General features: G+C 40.1%; 1 pseudogene across 1 annotated transcript; it reads left to right on the top strand.

The window, feature by feature from the left end:
* The first annotated feature begins 766 nt into the window (after positions 1 to 766).
* On the top strand, positions 767 to 1,938 carry LOC308239867 (bone morphogenetic protein 15-like; annotated as a pseudogene). Its single transcript has one exon. The product of its transcript is annotated as a bone morphogenetic protein 15-like (transcript).
* The last annotated feature ends 7,954 nt before the right edge of the window (positions 1,939 to 9,892 follow it).

Here is a 9,892-nt window from a genome sequence, read left to right as displayed (position 1 = left end):
TGTCAACATAATTGAAGTGGGTTTTTTTTAATTAAGAAAATTAAGTTGGTCAAAGTATGAAACTTCAGTCTCTCATTCTCTAACTTATATTGGAAGCAATGATGTGGAGTGAATAAAGAACTGAACTTAGACCAGAGGACCTGCTTTGAAGTCCTGGCTCTGCCACAGCCTTAATCAGTGACCTCAGTCAAGTCCCTGGAACCAGGGTTTCTGCACAACTCTCAGGGGAAGAAAGGAGCTGAACCATGAACTCTGATTTCCTAGTTAGCTTCAATATACTTAGAGGAAGTGTCTCTGCTGAGCACAGAGCAATGAGGAAACCTGGTCAGTCTAGTGATGACTTACTTTTTTTTCTTTACTAGATAACTATTTAATATTTTTAACTTAAAGTTTTCATTCAGCTGCTTTTTTTTTTCATCCTAGTGGATAAGGTAAGGGAGCAGGTTCTGGAATGGACTTCTGCTTTTAAATTACCTCAGCCTCCAAATAAATGCTATCTTGTTATCAGCCCTGGAGAGCAGGAGCAGCATGCTCCCTTGTCCCACCTGCTGTTTCTATTTGTTTTGTTATACAAGTTAAGAGACCTCATTTGGTCCAGAAGATCCTCCCAGGAGAAGCAACATACGGCTTGCCTGCCTTTCAAATTTTCTTGCTCTACCCTTTTGGTTGTGGAGCCAGGATGCAGTTACCTGTGTGACAGGAAAGGGACAGAGTGATATCCTTTGGGCTAAGCTGGAACACATTACTGAACACCAAGCCTTTCAAGATGGTCCTCCTCAGCATCTTTAGAATTCTTCTTTGGGGACTGATGCTTTTTACAGAACACAGAGTCCACATGGAAAAGGTAGGGCAGCACTCTACTGGCCCCCTGGCTGAAGTCCCTACCTTGCCCCAGATTGAGGAGCTGCTAGAAGAAGCCCCTGGCAAGCAGCAGAGGAAGGCACAGATCCTAGGGTATTCCACATAGTACATGCTGGAGTTGTACCAGCACTCAGCTGATATATATGGGCTCCCTAGGGAGAACCACACAATTGGGGCCACCATGGTGAGGCTGGTGAGGCCCTTGGCCAATGTAGCAATGCCTCTCAGAGACCCCTGGCATATACAGACACTGGACTTTACTCTGAGACCAAACCAGGTCACCTACCAACTAGTCAGAGCCACTGTGGTTTACCGTCACCTAGCTGGCTTCCACCTCTCCTGCCATGTGGAGTCCTAGGTTCAGAAAAGCCCAACTGACTGCTTTCCTCCCTCAGGAAGAGGTTCTTAAAAACCTCTCCAACTATCTGAAGCTTGGACAGAGATGGATATTACACAACACATTCATCAAAGGCTCTGGAATCACAAGAGGTATAGGGTTCTCTGATTATGCTTCATGTGTCAGCAGCAAAAAGGTAGTGAGGGTTGTGAGCTCCTGTGGCATAGCACTTCATCCTTGGACACTGCCTTCTTGTTACTCTATTTCAATGACACTCATAAAAGTGATCAGAAGGCCAAACTTCTACCTGAGGCTTGGAGAAATTTATGGAAAGGGACTCTTCTCTTCTTTTGCCAAGGGCACAGCAAGCAGGCAGTATTGCATCTAAGATTTCTGACCCCTCCCAGGAATATGATAGGCCTGAAAGTAATCAGTGTTCCCTCCACCATTTCCAAGTCAGTTTCCACCAGCTGGGCTTGGATCAATAGATCATTACTCCTAGTCTCTATAACCCAAACTACTGTAATGGAGCCTGCCCTCGGGTACTATGCTATGGTCTCAATTCTCCCAATCACAACACCATTCAGAACCTTGCCAAAGAGCTGAACCAGAGTGTCCCTCAGCCCTCGTGTGCCCCTTATAAGTATGTTCCTATTAGCATCCTTATGGTTGAGGCTAATGGGAATAGCTTGTACTAGGAGTATGAGGATATGATTGCCCAGTCCTGCACATGCAGGTGATAGCACAGGTACAGGTAGCTCTAGTTTCCCAAGAAATTGGAGTAGGGTTTAAAATAAAGAAACAAATGTCAATGTTAAATCTGCAAGTGATCTCTAGCTAATATATGGGTTCTATTCCTTGCCTTAAGTGTTGTTACTTAAGTTCCCTCCCCTGTTTATGATCTCCTCACATTATAAAAACAGTTCTGATACCAAACATCAGTATGTTTTGACCATTAGTCAGAGCCCTTAATGCTTGGGTAATGTTCCTTTGGATATGTCCTCTCTATTTTCTTGTCTTTCCATGATGACTTTGTTAAAAAGGTCACAAGTCCATTATGGGTAGAACTTTAGGCATTGTCCCACCAATACCTGGGAAAGGTGGAATCTTCCTAGTGTAAATCTTCTGAGGCTCTCTAGATTTGGGGTAAAGAAAGCAAATTGAGATTTTTATACTCCTCTTCCTTGCCTCCTATAGTACCTAATCCGAAAGAATACCTGTCTTTGTGTTTGGATTGCCCTCTTAACCTAAAAACTAACTTTTCCCCAAATAAATTAGAATACTTGTAGGCAATAATCTCTATAAAAATCTTCCAGTGGATTTTCCCCCTAAACTATTGGGGCTTTTCCTCTCAGCCTCTGAACTGGGAAAAGTATCTGAGCTTCCTTCCTATCTGTGGATGAGGAGAACAACCTTTAATAAGACCAATAGGGAAACCGGAATACGGAGCTGTCTGAGACAAAATCAGTTCAAAACCACCCACATCTATGATGAAGAGAAAGAGGGAAAGAGCTGTCATTTCTCATTAGGATTATGTATATGGGGAGTCATTTTAACCCTTCTATGGAACACTAGGTTTCACGGGTTATTGTCTTGTTTATGTAACACTTAAACCCCTGTTAATTACTCCATACAGAAATCTCTCTGGTGTCTCAGAGGCTAGGAGTTGGCCTGGTTGGGGGTAGAAGGGGGAGAAGGCTGCAGTTAGGAAGCTTAAGACTGTGGGGTAAGGATGCATCATGCTGAGGCCTGGGTCTGACTTCATTCTGGGCTTGCCTGTTTGTGTAAGTTCAGTTTGGCTCTGGGCATTGGTCTCTGGGGGAGAAGGGCTTGCTTCCGTGGAAGGCATGGAGCTCTACCTTGGACTATGTGATGCTTGCAGTGTAACTCTTTTCTACTCCTGTGCTGTATTAAAGTGATGGGAACTGGGCTGTGTTACAAATAAATCATTTTGCTGTTAAAAATTTTGCATTCAATATAATTTTGTATTAGTTTCATGTGTACAGCATAGTGTTTAGACAATCATATACTAGTACTTTACAAAGTGTTCCCCCTGATATTGCCAGTACCTGACTGGCATCATACATAGTTATTACAATACAATCAATATTACTTGGCCATATAAAAGAACAAAATTTTACCATTTGCGACAGCACGGATGGACCTAGAAGGTATTGTGCTAAATGAAATAGAGAAAGACAAATACCATGTGATCTTACTTATATGTGGAATCTAAAGAACAATATAAACAAACAAAACAGAAATAGTGAGGTCACTTTTCAATCAAAAACTGAGCTGCTCCATCTCCAAAGGTAGCCATAAGCCCTTAATGGTTTCCAAGATAGAAATATGCACATTAATCTCAACTCTATTCTACCTCAATCCTGCTATCATTATCTAAGCATCTTTCAAAGTCAACTACTACTATCAATGCCTAACAAAGTCCCAATTTTCTATAACATAAATTGATGATAATACTTACCTAGTCTTATAGTAATGCTATCCGGAGGTTTGGAAAGTTTTTCCTTGTTTAGAAATGAGAATAATCTGTGGCTCTTTTTTATATAAACTAGCAGGGCCTCTTCAGTCAGTTCAGGGTGAAGATAAATTGAACAATAATTATGTGTCTCTTAGATGAACCAAACAAGGTCATTTGTTAGTTTACCATAGCAACTGCCAAAAAATCCATATCTGTAAAAATATAACATCATTGAAAGAAATGTATCATGATCTAAGGTTGAAACTATGAACTACCTTGACTTTATAGTTTTCAAAATGTACAACAGATTGTTAGTATCACTGTGTTTGCCTTGAACTTTTAAGTTATCCTCCAGTGCCCCAAGGCAACTTGGTGCACAATTTGGGAACCACAAGTATACAATGAAAAGTACATGTCTCTCCACTGCAGTCCTCATTGTTGTTTCCCATGGATACACAGTATTAACATTTCTTTTGCCTAATTCCAGAAAATTTTGATACACAATCAAATGTAAAAACACTATACTCATTGTTCTGATCTTTGCTTTTTTGATTAATATATCCTGTAATAATTTTTAGCAAAACATACAATTCTTTGTTTTTAATCGTTACATTACTAATATAAATTTATTAAACAAGATTTCAATTTATGTACATTTATTTGTTTAGCATTACTAACAGCATTGTAATGAATATCCTACATATATCTTTGCCCACTTGCAGGATGAGTTCTAGAACAGAATTTCTGGACCAAATGCTATGTACATTTAAAATTTGAGAGATATTAAGTTTGTTGTGATCAATTTCAATTAATTGGTACACACATACACCTACAAAAAAACGCTTAGGCAAGAGAGGAAACTTTCAGCTGGCATATTAGAGAAGACTTACTCTAGATGGTATGTTCCACAGGACATCAGAAAACAGGATGACATGGGCAGAGAAGCTTCTTTAAAAGCAATAAAAAAGACAGATACCAGAAGACTCTAACAAACAATATGTCTATATGATAAATTTTTAAACTTGGGGTCCTTTGGATAGAATGTAGGGGGCCTGTTTAATTTAGGAGATGGAAAACCTAAATCTTTATTTTTACTAATCTCTAAATAAAATTGAGCATTTCTTTCACCTATGAATGTAGGCAACAATTTATGGTGGTATTAACAATACTTGTAACTGTCACCAAAAGAAATCACCCATATATTCATTTTATATTACTCTTGTTGCAGATACCTTGAAATATATTGAAAGCTCATTACTATCTATATATATAAAAGTCCAGCAACCAGAACAGCGGAATGACTGGAACGACTGGTGGCTATGATGTGCACTGCAGCAGCCAACCAGCCTGATCTGGGCCCCAATCAGCCCCTAACACCTCAATTGGGGGCGAGGCCAGCTGGCAAACCACCCGTGGCCCCTCCGGCAATGGGACCCTATTAGGGTGAGCCGGCCGGACCCCACCCATGCACAAATTCATGCACTGGGCCTCTAGGTCTTAAATAATGGTAAATATTACATCTATTGCTATATCTTGTTATATAGTAATACATTAATAAAAATGCACAGATCACATTATATCACAAAATGTACATATTTTATTTTATGCCATGTTATGATTTATCTATAACTGCATAACAAATGACCATGAACAACAGGCATTTAAAATCTCAGTTTCTGTGCATCAGGTGTCTGGGCACAGTTTTGCTAGGTCTGCTGTTTCAGGATCTCACAAAGGCTACAATAAAATATGGGCTAGGGCTGTGGTAGCATCTTGAGGCTCAGCTGGGGAAAGATTCATTTCTAAGCTCACATGGTTGTTGGCTGAATTCAGTTCTTTGCTGCCTATTGATCTAAGAGTCTCGGTTTCTTGTTTTATCTTTGTCAGTCAAAGCTGTCTTCAATTACTTGAGGGTAACAAACAAGGTAGTTACTTGCTTCAACAAAGTCAGCAGAAAATCTGCTAGCATGACAGAAGTAAGTAGTGCAGTGAACTCACTCCTTAATAAACAACAATTTATCTGGAGAAAATTATAAAAGATACTCATTTAAAGTTTCTGGGAGTTGTTCTAAGGGCATACAACAAATAGAGAAAATAAATTCAAGAAAATCATGGTAAGAATAGTGACTCTGTGGCATTTGAGCCATCACCTGCTCTGCCCTTTCTCCTCTACCAATTCCATTTTGGAGAAAACTACTCTGAACGTTCTACTCCAGGCAGGTGCTATCAGGAAAACAGGAATTCATCTCCCCTCAACTCCCAGTCTAGGGCTACAGTTTCTCCATGGGAGGGGCAGTGTTAGAGAAACTATTTTAGGTAAGTGTGGCAGAGAAGTCTACAGTCCCTTCCTAGGCCCAGGCTGCATTTGTAAGGCAGAAACTCTATCCCAGGTACAGCATGCTAAATGTACTGAGCCCTGACCTCCCCTATTGTGGTTCACCAGTGATGTGTTGCTTTCATGTTGAGAAAAGCAATCAAGAAACCTATGGGGCCACCACCTTAGGGAATATGTCTAAACTTGGTCTATGAGGCCATACCCAGATTGAAGAGTCATCAAAGAAATGTATTCAGCAAAGACATCACATCTTACATCAGTGTGGTACATTTGTTATACTGATAAACCAATATTGCTACATTAGCATTACCTGATGTCATTAGTGTAAATTAGGGCTCATGCTTTGTGTTATACATTCCTATGTGTTTTGATAAATGCATAGTGTCATATATCCATCATTATAGTATCAAAGTCATTTCCCCACTTTTAAAATCCCCTATGTTTCACCTATTCATTCCTCTCTCCTCCTGAACCCCTAGCAACAATTGATCCTTTTATTGTCTCAACAGTTTACATATTGCTAAGTGAAAGAAGCTAGTGTGAAAAGGCTGTGTGATTTCAACTATATGGCATTTGTCAATTATACCTCAATAAAGCTGGAACAATATTTTTAAAAGACTTAGTCAATCAGATTATCAGGAATGGGGCCAAGAAATCCATATTTTTAACAGCCTCACCCACTGATTCTTATTGCACTTTTACATTTGAACTAGTGGTATATAGGCTCTAGCTCTGGCAACTGACAAACAGGTTTGAAATCTGGATCTTAAATCTTCTAGCTGAGTAACTGTGCTCAATTTTTTTACCCATGGGCCCCAGCTTTAATGCTCTTATCTGTAAAATGGGAATATCAATTATGCCTACCTCATAGAGTGTTTCTGATGATTAAATGAGCTATTATATGTAAAGCCCTTATCACCATGCCTAGCACTCTGTAAATGGTAACTATTGTTTATAAAGCACAAGGATTTCAGTTTTCCATTATTTTGTGCTTATAGTTCCCAGTAAATACTGGCTATTCTTATCATCTCATATACCACTAAGAGGCAGTGAGGTATAATAAAATGAATACAGGATCTGAAATCAAATCTGGATACAAATCCCAGCTCTGCCCTTATAGGCTATGAACATGAACAATTCACAATCTGTGAGCCTCAGTTTCCTCATCTGTAAAATGGGAAAGAAAACAGTACTTACACCACAAACTATGAGAATTAAATACATTTAAAGGACTTGGCATGCAGTATGCATTTATACAATGCCAAAATATGTCTATCTACCCACTCCTGCTGATCCTCCACTGTAATAATGAAAATTATTGATTTCTTAGGAATAATATAAGTACTGCCTATGAAAAATTCTGTTAGAAGTATAGCTTAGTCTAGCTACCTAGTTCAGATCAATACTTTGCTGTTTATAATTTCCTGAATGGAAACTTGGATCCTTTTACTATATGGTCCCTTCTAACCATGACTTTTGTGTTTGAAAATCTTAGCACAAGCCTGTTTATTAAAAAAGATGAGAGTTTATGGCCGATGATTATCATTGTCTTACTTTTTTAATTATTATAATCTAAATATGCTCCTATTTTAGAACTTCAGAATGATCCAAGGGTTTCATAAAACCATGGAAGCAGAAATCTTTACATCATTAATAAATGAGAAACTCACATGAATGTTTAAGAAGTCATCCTTTTCTCTTCTTTTCTGCACATTCAGTCAGTAATAAAATGCATTTTTTAAATCTCCAATGTTTCAAAAGTTGCCAGTTACCTGACCAGGCAGACTTAGGCATGATCATTCTTTGACCAGTTCCTGATAGTATAGGCAGCAGAAAGAATGCTTATGTGAGAGAAATCAGGAGGCTGCAAGGCTGAGAAATCTATTTTGATACATATTTTCAAGGCATTGAACATGTTGGCAGAAGAGAAGTTATATCTAGACATTTAGCTTATCAAGAGTTAGGTTCAGTAATAAATGCTTCAGAGAGTGATACTGATTAGTCAGTATCCATCTAAGAGAGGAAGGGAGATGTGAATTCAAATCTGTGCAACACAAAGAAATACCTTGTTAAATGTCATCTTGGTGATGCAGACCAAACATCTTATGGGAGCTGTGAGAAAGCAGAGGATAATAGTAGGTGAAAAGTATATCAGGCTCTCCAAGAACAGATGGACTTTGAAAAAACATTTAAGATACCTATACTTTTTGTGATGCAAATTGAAAGCAAGTGAAGGTCCATGATATAGTCTTGGCTGGGGGTCAATATTCAGATAATAGAAGAAGAAAGTATGACTGCAGCCATGAGATGGAATAGGTCATGAAGCCCTGGAAAAGGGGATAAGCACACTGACTTGGAATCTGAAAGCTATTCTATGCATTCAATAGATATTTGTTGAGCATCTATTATATGCCAGAAAGTGTCCTTGGTCCTGGAGAGATAGCAGCAAGTACAGTAGATGATACCTCCCTTAGGCAAGATAGTTAACCTCTCTAAATCTCAGTGTTTTTGAGGAAACCAAGATGGTGGCATAAGGTATACACCTGTACATGCTGCCTCTCACAACCACACCAAAACTACAACTAAAAGACAAAATGACTATCATCCAGAACCACTGGAAAGCTGGTTGAGTAGAAGTTCTACAACTAGAAGGAAAGAAAAAAGTGCATTGAGACTAGATAGGAGGTGCAGAGGCTTGGAAGAGCAGAGGTACTGAGGCGAGTGAATCAGGTTGGCAACTGGGTGTGCTATTTTTTTCAATAGGAAGGGAGATACAAGCTCCTGACTGCTCTGAACTCCAGTTTCAGGTGAGACTCTGGGGACCCAGACTCCTATGGGGAGAAAATGGACTGCCTGGCATTGGATTGGAAAGTGAGGGTAGCTTTCTCACAGAGGTGTTCACAAGAATCATTGTTACTGCGCCCGGGCGCGGGATGCAGAGACACAGAGAAGCAGAGACTGGCTGACTGGCAGCCATCGCTGTTTGCTACACAGTGGTGATTCCCAGAGACCCCGCCCCACCCAATTTACAACCCTAGCCAAGCTGTGCGCAGCGGCTTTTGCATATGAATGGCCGGTCCTTTTGCAGCCTAACCTAACAAACTGCAGCTGGGTTAGACAGCTCCAAAGCTTCCAAACTCCAAAAAAGAGGAGAAATCTGCAGACCTCGCAGTAGCTCCTGCTGGGGGGCCTCAGGCAGTAGCTGACTTTGCACCTCCTTGGAGATCCAGGAGCCAGTGTACCTAGTGGTCAGTGTGAGATGATACCAGATTTCAACTCCTCACATCCATAACTGACACACTCAAGAGGCAGACTCAGTGAGCACCAAAGCCCCACTGAAGCAAGTCCTGTCCCATAAGGGTATCTCCAGCACAGCAGTTCTTCCATTATAGACACAGCGGGTCCTCACAGCCAATTGGCCTGGAGGTCAATTCCTCCCAGTGATACCAACAACAATCAAGGCTTAACTACAACAAGACTGTGCACACAGCATGCCAAGGGGTGCACCAAGAGTATCCACCTCACGTGATTGGGGAGGCTGAGCCACTGGGCCCTATAGGACACCTAGCACACAAAGCCACTCTATCAACACAGGGAAGCAGCCAAAATGCAGAGACAAAGAAACAGGTCACAAATGAAAGAAATAGAGGAAAGCAAACTACTGGATATGTAGTTCAAAACCACAGTTATAAGGTTACTCAAGAATCTTCTAGAAACCTCCAAGAAACTTAGTGAGACCTTCGAGGAACTTAGTGAGAACTTCAAGGATCTTAATGAGAATGCCAAAAAAAATGGAAAAGGACCAGTCAGAAATTAAGCATACACTGTCTGAAATAAAGAATAATATACAGAAATTCAACAGCAGACTAGAGGATCCCAA

This window comes from Plecotus auritus (assembly GCF_963455305.1).
Source record: "Plecotus auritus genome assembly, chromosome: X".
NCBI classification, from domain to species: domain Eukaryota; kingdom Metazoa; phylum Chordata; class Mammalia; order Chiroptera; family Vespertilionidae; genus Plecotus; species Plecotus auritus.
Note: the sequence above shows the minus strand (reverse complement) of the source record. Positions and strands in the feature narration are given on the sequence as shown.